Source organism: Hesperophylax consimilis, chromosome 31 (assembly GCF_061612785.1).
Source record: "Hesperophylax consimilis isolate HC1 chromosome 31, BYU_Hcon_1.0, whole genome shotgun sequence".
Taxonomy (NCBI): Eukaryota; Metazoa; Arthropoda; class Insecta; order Trichoptera; family Limnephilidae; genus Hesperophylax; species Hesperophylax consimilis.
In genome coordinates, this window is record NC_142866.1 from 9,232,172 (window position 1) to 9,246,373 (window position 14,202).

General features: G+C 33.3%; 1 long non-coding RNA gene across 1 annotated transcript; it reads left to right on the top strand.

Annotated features, from left to right (window-relative positions):
* Positions 1 to 5,620: 5,620 nt before the first annotated feature.
* LOC149409417 (uncharacterized) lies at positions 5,621 to 7,085 on the top strand. Its single transcript, XR_016305179.1, has 3 exons — positions 5,621 to 5,795; positions 6,581 to 6,721; positions 6,967 to 7,085. It is a non-coding gene; the product is annotated as an uncharacterized LOC149409417 (long non-coding RNA).
* Positions 7,086 to 14,202: the final 7,117 nt, after the last annotated feature.

Consider the following 14,202-nt stretch of genomic DNA (forward strand, 5'->3'; position numbering starts at 1 on the left):
CATAGTTTTATCATAAAATATTTTATAAAATTCTTTTTCTAAAAATGAATTTGGTTCGTATTGATAATATGGTATTATATTACGGCAGTCAATCAAGTTATGTTTAATTATCAAACTTTGGTAAATTATTTTTAAAACATTTAATGTGCCTAAATGTATACCCGGACGGTGCTAATATAGAACATCCCGAAATAATATGTTCTATAGTTTCCGGAAAAGCCAAACATTTTCTACATAAATCGTCAATTTGATTTGTATCTTTGATTATATGCTTCCTATAATTTTTAGTATTAATGACTCTATCCTGAATGGCAAGCATAAATCCTTCTATTTCTGCGCTCAACTCTCCAATACTCATCCAATTGTTTGACGAAAATTTGTCAACATACGTTTGGTTGAGATAATTGAAGTGTTTTGCGTGTAAAATTTTATTTGACCAGGAATCTAATAATTCCTGGTTGGGATTTATAAAAATGTTGGCATTCGCATGTTTCTATCTGCCTCGCAAATTATTTTGTGCATTTCTGAGCTGTGAGCTTTCCTATGGAAAAAAATTCTTATCATTTCTACCTGATTATGTTTCAAAGAAGTTATTTTGACTATACCTCTGCCTGCTAAATTTCTAGGTAAATTAATTCGTTCTATAGCTGAATTTGGATGATGGCAATTAAACTTTGTTAGCGTAGTTCTAATTAATCGTTCTAAGTTATATAAATATGTATTGGACCATTTAATTTTGCCAAATGAGTACGTTAATATAGGTATTGCCCAAGTATTTATTGCTTGTACTAAATTTTAAATAAATTCTAAATATAAGGTTATTATTTTTAATGACAAACTAATGTTTACAAGACAAGGTTTTTAATGCGAAGAACAAAGGATAACAAATTATTATAAGCAATAATTACTAGCCTAAGACACCCATACAAATCAAAAAAATCTTCCGAGAAAAAATACATGCTACCGACGGGAATTGAACCCGCAGTCTTCTGACTGTCGGGCTGCTCCACCATTACACTATGTCGGCTTATTCTAAACCAGCCAAATAAATCAATATGTACTAGTATTTTTCATTCGACAATTATTATTTATTATATTTTTTAATGTACATATTGAAATATTAGGCGGGTTTAGAATAAGCCAACGTAGCGTGTTGGTAGAGTAGCTGACTGGCAGTCAGAAATTTGCTGATTCAACTCTCGGAAGATTTTTCAATTTGTATAGGTGTTTCAGGCTAATAATTATTGCTTATAATAATCGGTCTTCGTTGTACCCACAACAATACATTAATTAAGTTAGGTAAAATGGAGCTTTGTAGTAGTAGTAGGTAAGTTTCTCCAAAAAATTTGTTTCCAAAATGTCGAAAACAGAACAAACCAAAATTTGATCACAACTAGTGAATGAGAAATAGTTTTTTTTTTTTATATTAAGATTTACGTTTTGTTTCAATCTATATTTTAAGTCAGAATATATGCTTTTTTTAGTCATTCGGCATTTAAGGTAATTACTAAAAGAGATTTAAAACATTGACATAATAATCTGCCAAAAATGGAGACCAGTTATAACTATATAATAATTGAAATACAAAATTGTAATTATAATTACAATAAAAATTAAGAACTCGTATGCATAATATATGATAAAACAATTAGAAAATGAATAATTAATTAGGTTTAGCTCAACACGCCGCACTGCCTGTGTCAAGACATTAATTTAACGATTTTGTTTGCGTACTAAAATTAATTATATAAATGGTTTTTGGTTAATTTCAGTGTACCTAGATAAATAATAATGGATTATTATTATATCGAGATTGTTACTGAGTTTGGATTTGTGTGGTGCATAGATTACGTCCTGAATTATAAGTAAGTAGGTATGTATTTTCAATCAATAACATTGGGTTTGTGTGCGTGCACCGGTAAAAACACAATCGCTTAAAAAAATTTTTTGGGATTGATTTTATTAATGTTTTCAGGAAAAATGTTAAAAAATTCTAAATATTATTATTGAAGCTTGCAACTAATTTTAGCATTTCCAAAAATGAGATGTTTTTTGTCAAAAATGTATGACCAAACATAAGACCAAGACCAAGTACCACATGGAGAAAAACGAGAATCGCATATGTATTTAAAATATATTCAAGTTATTGGTATTCCGGTTACAAACGATATTGCACAACGTTTCCTTTTAAATTTGTAGTAAATTCTCAATATATCGGAACACGTGTTTATGTAGCTGCGGAAATATTTGGATGTTTATGATCTTTCCGACATCGTAATAATAGATTCGTGTTTTATTAAAAGTTTATTAGGAAACCTATCAATTCATTCGTTAAGGTCTGCAATCCCCTTTTTAATCGGATTACGAAGGATTTCAAATAAATTAATAAAATTAAATATTAGTATTTTTTCTCTGTATATCCATTTTCGTAGCGATCATTTCTTGCAATCAACATTGATCCCAAAAATGTCATCAAAAATGATAATAGCAGTTGATTATAATTGTTATTCCTTTGTATAGTTATATATTTACATACATAATATAAAGTGTGGGTATGTAAGGATCAACATTGAATGCGGGATAATCTGTCTCGGAGAAGAAATGCCGGTGGAAGGGAACGGAAGCTGTTTCTTCGCCAATGAGCGGTCCCTCCGCCGCCAATAATTAGCGCCCCCCCCCAATCTGATTTTCCTCTCTCTTTCGTTGCAGCTAGGCTCCCAATATACAGCCGCGGGTGACACTGGCGGACGAAAAAGCCGCTGCATGCGTCTCGCTCATCCGCCAACACCGAACTGATAATCCCAAGAAGTAAATAATTCAAATTTTTAAGAAACTTTCATCAATTTACATAATTCTATAGACTTTTAGACACCAGCCAAGTCAGTGAATATGTTTATCTGTTCAAAAAATATTTTACGTACTTACCTACTGGGTTTCTGGGGGTAAAGGGCACTAACTTTAGGAGATAAATATACATGTGGTAGTAGTAAAAAGACGACAACTTTTTTATAAAATCCAATCCAAAAAATATCTTTTTATACAAACAGTTCAACTTTTTAATTGTTTGTCTTTCTGCTTGCACTGCCATGTAGAATCATTTCTCGAAGTTAGTGCTCCTTACCCCCGAACACAATATATATACACAACTCTTCTCGACTGTCCGGAACTAAACAGGAAATGGGAAAGGGAATTGGAAGTATCTCGATATTCAGATCTAGTCACCAAACAACGCTAAAACTATTTCAGGCGATGCCACACTTCGATTATGAATAGATAGTTGTCTTTCACAGTAGTGATACTGAGAGTATTTAGAAATCTGTAACGTGTCAATAAAATACTTCGTATTATTATTTTTGCTAAATGTGAAATAACACATAGAAGTATAAGATACTAAAACTTCATTTCCAATGAACTTTAGCATAAGAAACTACTTTGGCTTAACTTCAGTGAAATTGTATATTTATCATTATATATTATGTAAAAGCTGTTTGTTTCTTACAAATAAATAAATTATATTTTTTTGGGTTTGGGTTTGAAGGTATAGTACTAACACTATTTGACATTACAACATCCAGTGTATTAGACACAATCTCCGAGACTACAATACTAGAATGCCCAACAAGCCATAGACGGTCGCCTATGCAAGGGAGGTAGGTACCTCTACCGAATGCCTAATAAGCCATAGACGGTCGCCTATGCAAGGGAGGTAGGTACCTCTACCGAATGCCTAACAAGCCATAGACGGTCGCCTATGCAAGGGAGGTAGGTACCTCTACCGAATGCCCAACAAGCCATAGACGGTCGCCTATGCAAGGGAGGTAGGTACCTCTACCGAATGCCCAACAAGCCATAGACGGTCGTCTATGCAAGGGAGGTAGGTACCTCTACCGAATGCCCAACAAGCCATATACGGTCGCCTATGCAAGGAAGGTAGGTACCTCTACCGAATGCCCAACAAGCCATGGACGGTCGCCTATGCAAGGGAGGTAGGTACCTCTACCACTGGTAGTACCACGTACATATTAATTATTATTAAAGATGTGTGATCAATGTTAATAAAAGTAAGAAAAAAATTGAGCTTTCTTCGGCACATGGATATGTTCAACACACTTCTATTGGTTTATTTGTTCAGTGGTCGATACCTTACCCCACGACACGGCAACTGTCTCCGTCTCTGAGGCGGCTTAATTCGGTTGCGGATTGTACTGCGAGTTGGTGAGGAATGGTGGGGAATGAAGAGTGGCAAGAAGTGGTGCGGGGATAAAGGTGTCGGGGCTGCTTCCAATCGGCGCACTGACGCGCAATTTCCGGCGGATGAAGAGACTTAGTCATTGGTTTTCGTAAATTTCTGAAGAACTTCTCTTCCCTTTCCTATTAAGAAAGTGATTATACAATAAAAGCAGAGGTGCTCGATGCCATGCACCAATCTTCACTGCAATTATTTTCATGAAAAAAATTTATAATATTAATTTATTGTTTTCTTTCATTTTTGTTACAAATTCAGATAAATATATCCTCACTATTATTATTGAGGATATATTTCATTTAACCCTTAAATGCATACTGTTGCATAACTGCAACATACCGTTCAAACCACCTTTAACTCTTTATTTTTATTTTATTTTATTTGGTGTATACTTAATGCATGCCGTTTTAGAATTATCAAGTTCACGGTAATATATTTTATCGAGTTGCATCACCTTTTTTTTCTTTCGCGAATGTCAAATGTCACTTTTTCTTTAACAAAGTGAAGATTCTCGAAAATTGGTTGGAGGTTAGAAGTACAGTTTTGTTTTGCTGTTATTATTTTGATTTTCTAAGGTAAGTAGATACAATAATACAATACTTATATGTAATAACTCGTATATTTCCGGTACACTTATTAGTTTTGAGGATTTTTTTTAGGTTTTTTTTTTTTTTCATACGTAAATTGTTCATATTAATTTTTATCAAATACATGGTGTTGTAAACCTGCAACAATTTTTTTTAATCAAATATCATTGAAAAATTACAAAAAAATAAAATTCTTTATATTTCCTTGCATATGCATGTAAATATCTAGAAAATATTTTTTTTTCCAGAAAAATAAATAAATCATGCATTTAAGGGTATTAACGTATTAAAACATTGTACACTGAAAAAAATGAGTTAGCTAAAGTGTTAAGCTAATTGAAGTTGTGTAACCATCGCCTAAAGTTAAGCTACTTTACCTAAAATACTTTATGTGCAGATACCGTCGTTGTTTAGTAAAATGTGCTTGAGCTATTACAACTAAACTTTAATAATAGCACACTAAAAGCATACTTACCTAAACAAAATAATCGGTTTGGTTAATCAAGCTAAAGTAATTTACTAAACCTATTTCACTTTAGTAACTTAAGTTTATGTGTTACTTCCCAAAGTATTTAGCTAAATTTAACTAAACATCTAGTTTGGTTAAATGTTTTGTTCATATAGCAAAACTGAGGTTGGAATATCTAAATTTGGTATTTTTACATAACAATTAGTTGCTTTGCACAATCTTAGGCAAAGTGCAACAAAACTTTAGTTAAAATCTCCCGAACTTTGGTAGATCTGTTTATCGCGCAGGTGTTCATTTACGACGCAGTTATCAGATCGCCACAGTTCGCACCATACGTGAATTGACGTTCGTTGCGCGCGTTGCGAATTTATTTTTGAATTGAATTGAATTTATGTTAACCGCTGTTCCTAGTTCCTAGTGATAATGGCAGACAAAACCGTGGAGGATTATTTAATTTCTTGGAATCTGGAGGCTTACATAGAAACATTTAAAGGTGAGTTTTCTTTTTTCATTTTTTTATTGATTTAGAATTTAGATCATGGAACTATGATATTATATATTATGATAATATCCATTCTATTTGATTTAGAAACTGGCACCTTCATTATTCCATGACTCAATTACCTACGCAATAGATTTAGAAGATTTGTATTTATTATGTACCTACATAGTTTGAAGAGTGCGTGTTGACGCTACAACCAAGATTGTGTCAGGAGTCATGACACAAGTTACAGAGAGTGGTATATAAAAAAATAAATAATTCGATCACTTGTATAGCGCCGTTTTTGTGCAAAATCACCTCAAGGGCGCCTTTATTTCTTTGTTTGTTTCCGCCAGTATTATTTTGTATTGAACGAATGTTGTTTGAAACTGTAGTATTTTCTAAGTTACAATTTTACCCTAGCCAGAAACTAGAACCAACCAAACTAGCTTTGAAATCGTATATATTATATTTTAATAAATGTGTATTGCAAATTATTAATTCGGACAGAACATTTTGAACATTGAATTCTGTTGTTTTTTTTTTGGGAGGGATATTTTTTTTTAAATACTAATTTTTGTTAATGTTTACATTTGAAATTTTCATATAAATGAAATAATTTCATTATTAAAACTATTTTATCTCCGCTTGATTCATGATACAGGGTGTTCGGTATCTGCTGTTGTATAAATATACATTTTTTTAATGAATAATTTTCATTCCTTTGAAAAATAAATTTTTATTCTCTTGTTTTGAAATTTTTTGTATTATCTCGTCGTTTTTTTTCTTTATTTCAGACTCAAGCCATAGACTCGAAAACACTCCTGATAATATCTCAAGATGATATTAAAGAATTGATTCCGACTGTAGGGCACCGGGCACTGCCTACAGCACACATTAATGCGCTCAAGGATGTTATTAATCCACCTGTCATAAGTGTAAGTTTTTAAAAGCAGTAATGATGACATATTGTTTACCTAGGTCTTTTTTGGCTAACCATTTGGAAATAGTTGTACCGGACGCGATTTTGATACAAAAATAATAGTATTTAAAATAATAATTCCTGTAATTAATGAATAAATCGACTGCCGGGGGGGTCAAGCAATTCCAAAGGGATAAAAACAAAGCTTGACCCCTTCACCCTTTCTTTCCCCTTTGTGTACATACCCGCTTTTTGTTTCAGATTGAAGATATACCTTCAACTTCCAAACAAACAACGCCCATATATTATCAACACGATGACTTCCTTGTAAATGACATTTCCTTGTTGGAAAATAAAAACAAATCACAAAGAATAACGCAAGAAGCTTTTGAAGAGCAAATTTTGAATGTAAGTTAAATAATTTTAGTAAGTTTCAGATACCTAAGTAACTTAGGTTAATTGTTTTATACATTCCGATATATGTATTTTAGTAGTGGCAGCGTAGAATAGCCATCCTGTGACTGATATTATGATGATTATAGAAGTGGTTATTAGTTATGTAATCAATATGCAATTTAATTTTGTTTTCCAGGACTTACGCAATCATCTCCTTTCAATCAATGAACGGCAAGCAATTTTAATGCAGTTTGAGTCAAAGGGTCTGTTGGACAATTCTGCCAGACTGTGCAGTACTATTATAAGTAAGGAATTGCAGGGTAATCTAGATAGATCCATTACAAGCAAGAGATTTTATGAATTTGCTTTTCAAATCACCAAAGTCTTTAATAAAGAAAGCGCAGCTGTATATTTCACCCCATATGTGTGTTTTGGGCCTACCCAAAAAATTGCTGCTAAAGGTAAATTACTAGACACATACAGGCAGCGCCGAAAAGAATTTGGCAAATCAGGACACAAACATCTTTTACTATATTTAAAAAATAATTATAATAAAAAATGATAATATAAATGTGTGTATGATCAAACGTGTTTTCTTTTTTGAGGCTTTGCTGGTAGCTGGAAACAATATTTTGAGAGACGATTCTTAACAAAATAACTTTTATATGAATGAGGTTTTTAATAAGTACTTTCTAGTCTTACAAAACATAATATTTATTTATTTAGGTTTCATCTCTCAAAAGGGTTGTAATAAACTACCTGCAACTCAAAGTATTTAACCCATGATTCTGAATTATGGGTATAATCCTTCGAGTTGATGGTGGTTACTTTTACACCCTGTATTGTTTTCAGCTAAACTGCAAAGCTTGTGATGAAAGGCTTTAAATCACAGTGAAAAAACAGATAAACCATAGCTGCAAAAAAAATATACAAATTATTTATGAAAACGGACATGCTAACGACATCTGGCGGAGAAAGAATTGATTCAGCTTGCTTGCAGTAGACACCTGTAATAATTGAAATTAAATCAAGGTTCCGGGACGAAAGCAGAGAGGTCGTAAAATCGTCTAGCACGAGAAAGAAAACCCCCTTTCTAGGCCTAAAAATAAATATTGAATTTTGTCAACCAATAGATCTGAACAAAGAGCTATAAAATTTTGAGTAACCAATCAGTCAAAAGAGGGGCGTGTGTCTACGAAAGACAAAGGAATGAACTATGGACCCGACATTAAAATAGATAATTAACGACATTTCGATTCCCACAGAAATTAGAGGTGAACGCACTTTAGGGTAAGCGTCGACTTTCAAGGTGACAAACTCCTGGGAATGTTTACAATGACTGAGACATTTATGGGGTATCGAACCATTGAAATCGAGGGCTTTGGAAGTTTTACAAGTTGTAAAGCGCACACACAAAAATGCAATGAAAAAATTATAAACGTGATAGTATAAAAAAGGACGGGAAAAGCGAAGGAAAGTTACTGGCGGAATTTTCAACTGTAGTGCAATTATTTATGATAGAAGTAGGGTGTCGAGTTCGAAAAAATCGTACTAAAGAGAGGTGAGAGTTTTGGAAACAATGGAAATTAATCGTTATCAATTTAAGATGAAACGGACATATTGGTAAATCAATTTTGAATGAAAATCTCGCAAAAAAAATAGACATTTTAGAAAAGTGCGGCGACCGAATGGAAGGATAATACAGAGATTTTTGAACTGCTACAAAGGTCCTAGGGACATGAAAATTGAGTATCAGAAGAAGACAGTAAAACTAAACATATAGCGATAGATTAGATTCAGGAAAAGTAGACATTTTACATAATTATTAGGTTAGATAGATATTGGAGCTACACAAGATTACAGAGGGATCGAAACAAGATAAAAGGTTGACGGTCTCATGTGTATTTTGGAATATAAACAATCGAAATCCGAACATGATTTTTATTTACGTTAAGGTAATAAAAGATTGGAGAGACGATTAATTTTAACGTGGACCTTATGAAGTATTTAGATTAGGCAAAAGAGATTAAAATTAATAGGTTTGAAATTAAATAAAATTTACGAGTCTAGTACCAAAATTTGGAACGTAAACAGATGTCCAGACGTATAATTTATGTGAAATCTTGTAAGTAAGAGATAGGAGATGGGGCGGAGATCAAGTAAGACGATAAAAGTGACAGATATCCCAGAGTCAAATTAGGTATATCTCCCATAGAAGTGTGGAAAACTATATATTAATTAATAATAAATGAAGTATGAAATTTTCCTGGAGACCACACACATCGGGAAAAGTGAGAGAAAGATAAAAGGAAGGGTAAAGAACGGAGATAAAGAATAATCCAAGTGGAGAAAAGTGATACAATTCAAATTTATCCGTGAAATAAATAAATACGACTTGGAAAATAATTAGTTATAGAGTTATGAGAAATAACAAAAGAATAAAGAAGAAAATTGTGCAAGAAAACGTCGCGGATAAAAGAAAATCCAAAAGATAAGGAAAAACTCGAATCTGCGACATAAAGATAGAAAGTACGGGTGAAAATGGGAAAGCTCATATAGATGACAATAAAATTAAGTAGAATTTAGACAAATCGAAATTCAAAAATGCGTAGTAAAGATTTCAGCATGGATTTAAACAATTTTCGCACGAGATGCATAAAATTGAGATCTATATATATGTTATTGAGGATGGACCTATCGCGAATTGAAAAAAAAAAGGAACGCAAAATCATGAGATTTTAACTACATTTTGTATGGACAGAGGACAAAGGGAGCTTGGGCGATTAACACAGACTTACCCGATTCGGACCCTATCGATTTAGAGTTGTGAGATGGAAATTGACCACCGCCCAGAGCCGGAAAGCAGAACATCTTATGGAAGGACAATCGATATTGATGGCAGGGATGTTCGGATTTGCGAGTTGGTAAAAGATGGAATCGATCATCAGAGGAAATTCAGATACGTCTTTTGGAACCTGAGAAGGGTATAAAATGACGGTGCAGACCAGTTTTCAGGGAGTCAGTCGAGATTTTGAAAACGGAGTTTACGTCGCAGTACTACGTCTATTGGTAAAATTCTAGTGAAATAATCTAAGTGTTAAATTTTGAAAAAGTCTAAGTTTAAATTCTGAACAAGTCCCTGGAGTTAGGAAATTTTGTGAAAAGTTAGAAATTTTAAATTCAGTTTAAATTCCTTTGAAAATCCCATCAGTGAAGTTTTGTTGAGTCAGTTTAATTTGGTTAAGCAGTGAAAAATAAATATAATTTAAACTCAGTGCTTAAAAAGTGTTAAGTGAAGTGCAAAAAGTGATTACGGAATTAAAAAATTAAATCAAAATTTAAAAATAATTATTTCATTCAAAGTGAAAATTAAAATTCGATTGAGAGTTTTGTCGTTCATCTAGAGTGGATGTGCTCGTGAATTGATATTTAAAAATAGATTATAATTTAACATCAATTTGGTTAAAAAATAATAATAATAGTAATAAATATTTACGTCTTAGTTTAAAATAAACACAATCTAGACAGTTCGAAAAGAAATAATTACAAATGCTCAAACCTTTGTTCTAAAAGTAACAGTTCGGAAAAGAAATTAATTTATTAAGAATCGAGATAATTAAAAGTCTGCGCAATTCGGAAAAAATTTTCTTATAAAAATAAATAAAAAGAAATTTTAGAATCAATAAATTGATCAATTAAAATCCATCGTGCGTATAGCGACAGTGTTAAAAGTGTTTGTCGTTTTAACCGGAATTCTAAACATCAATCTACCATTTCGAAAAAAGTATTTGAAACAGCTATCATTCAAAAGCCTAAACTAGAAAGGTGTTATTAAATCAACGGGTTTTCTGGATTAGGATTTCGTTCGGAAGAAAAATTAAATATCAGCTAATTTATATGATTCAAGCGAGAATAAAATATTATATAGGAATAAATAGTCGAAAAGATTTATTTTGAAATTAGTTGAAAAATACAATTAATTAGGTAGTTTTCTTCATCAAGGTTGTTGTGTACACCCAACCGGAAATACCTTGATTGGGGTAAGTTTTCCTTTTATAAATAATTTTCAGGTCCCAGGAGACACAGAAGGGCTGTGAAGTGGAAGTATGCAAATTGAATATTAAAGTAAAAACAACAAAAAGGAATTACACATTGATATATATATATATATATATATATATATATATATATATATATATATATATATATTTATCCCCTCTCGTACTATGTTGATCTCGCGCGACGGTACGCCAGGTATATGTTGATCCGTTTGCATTTGTTGATCCACCCCGGATATGTTGATCCATTACCCAAGCTGGCATACATATGTAAATCCCTACAGATCAACTTGTGTCATCGAGATTTAGCTGTAAGCCACGCCCATTTTTCGGTCGCATATACATTTTACACGATTTATTTTGTTGATCTATATATTTCTGACAAACTTGATGGCTTGCATGCGTTGTAACTTAACCGCCAATTTCGCGCGCGTTGTCGTACTTTTTAGATCCTGTTAGTACATCCATATTCTATGAAAATGACTTTATACTTACAGAGGATAGACTGCCTCACGAGTATTTATATTGAAATGGAACTTTCGCAAACGTCAAATCCATGCTAAAAAAATCTTTTGAACTCGATTAAACAAAAATTGTAAATTTAATACATCATTTACTACGTTTCGTGACTTAGCAGGGGTGCCCGGGTTCGTGGGGTGAGGTTTGTCTGGATCATTTTATAAGAGAAATTTTGAATTTTGATTGAATAAAATTTTATTTTAATGTATCTTTTACCATCTCTCCCGACGTAAGTTTCTTGTAATGATTAAGTTGAAACAAAGCGTAACATCCATAATATGTGCCTATTAAAATTGCGGCGATTAGATTGGTGAGAATTAAATTTTTCAAATTTTAAATTATGATTGCTAAAAAATTTATTCTAATTTGTTAATTACTAAACATGGCTAAAGTCAGGTAAGTTTTTAGATTCTCACGGCCAAAAGCATTTTTATTGTTTGTTTTTGGGGTGTTATGCCGTGTTGCGCTAACTCCTTCTTTAGCCGACGTTTCGGACAGCGTTGCAGTGTCCATCATCAGGGAAGATCCGGTAGATTCTTCTACATCTTCGGATCTACCGGATCTGCCCTGATGATGGACACTGCAACGCTGTCCGAAACGTCGGCTAAAGAAAAAATTAGCGCAACACGGCATAACACCCCAAAAACAAACAATAAAAATGGCTAAAGTCATTTCAAGCTACGATTCCAACCAACGATGTTTTAGTATATGTTCGTCAATCAACAGGAGCCATAATGTCTGTACATCAGAGCCCTCGAGAACTATTACAATTATGTGTACCGCCGCCCCGGGAACCATTTATTAGATAACCAACACCCCTACCATAGGTCACCACCAACGTTTAGCGAGATTGTTGTTTATTTCTTATATCATATCCACACAGGAGGCCCTGAGGAAAATCGTAACCCTCAGGGCCTATGTCATCTTTGTGAATGCTGTGTTGGGGGAATTTTGAAGGAAAGGAAGGAGAGTGAGTTCTGGGAAGTAAATAGGTTTGATGGGTGGATAGTAATCTGGGGTTCAGTGTGTTTGAGTGATATACATAAGAATCTAACTCTCCTACTGCGTTGCAAGGCGATGCGTTGAAAGAGGACTAATCGATCCGGCCCACCACGCAGTTATTAGGCAGGCGCATCCGCCGCCAAGCCCCTCACATACCTCACCCCATAAACTCGGGCACTCCTGATAAGTCACCAAACATATCAAACAACTTGGGGTGACCTATGGCAGAAGTGTGGGTTATCCAATTAATGGTTCCCGGGGCGGCGGTACACATACCCTCCTCCCAAATTGTGATAAACGTTTACTTTCAAATGTAAAGTATAATTTAAAACGTACCTAAATGACGGCCTCCGTTATCGAGGGGTAAGGCTATCGACTAGCAATCCGAAGGTCAACAATAATGCACCTGCGGACTCTGCGCCGGCCGGGATATAACAACACCCTGATTAGAATACATTTAATTGTTTTGTCTTTGATTTCATAAATATTTTTAATAAATTAAAAACGTTTATGGAATTCCACGTTTTGCCACCGCGATACTATTGATTACTTAACACGGCTAAGTATTTCAAACCGACTTATTAACGATTCTAGAATGTATTTTATTTATTACTGTTTTAAAAATTTATCTGTTTCTTTAGACAATTAAACTACGTTTTATTACTTATCCACTGGAGCGATTTCTGCCATATTTTTGACCGGTCGGTGGCCGAGTTGACATCGCGTTTGGGTCCCACCCAGGCATAGTGTGTTCAATTCCTGGGCTGGCTAAGTCCTCCATCACAACACAAGCAACATTTTCAGCTGACTGTGGTGGTAGTAGGAGATTTTCAAATATTGCCAGGTTATTCTTAACCCGGGAATGTTTGTCTTTCTTTTCAAAAAGTAGTTTATATTGTTTCTGTTTTTATTTTTTCGGGGGATACCAGTACAATTGACCCAGTACTACAACTAAACCTAAGTTTTTATCGCAAAACGTAGAAAATGCTTAAAGTCAAATTGGTTCAATTGGCCCCATATAATATTCATTTGGGCCACTGTAAAAAAAACTTATACATATAAATTATAATCGAACAAATTGATTAAATATAATTGCATTTGTAACCACCTTGTAGCTGTTTTTTAGTTTATGCTTTATTTTATTTCAAAGAAAGATGCCGACTTCCGGTCATATTGTTTTACAATATTAAATATGAGATGATTCTTTTAAGAGCATTTCATTTTATTTAGAGAACTTTAAAATATATACATTTCCGGTAAGGGTTCCATGATAACTCAACACAGTGACAATTCAACAAACCTTTAAAGAGTGATATAAAGTCATTAGAAATGATGAATAAAAAATTTAAACCTAACCTAACCTAACCTACTTAACCCAGTTAATAATGTTTTTGTTTCATCACTTTCCATGACTTTATATAACTTTTTAAAGATGTGATGAATTATCATTTTGATGATTTATCCGGTCACCTCCGGTAAGATGTAACAATCGTTTATACAAAATATTAATATTTGAAGTTGA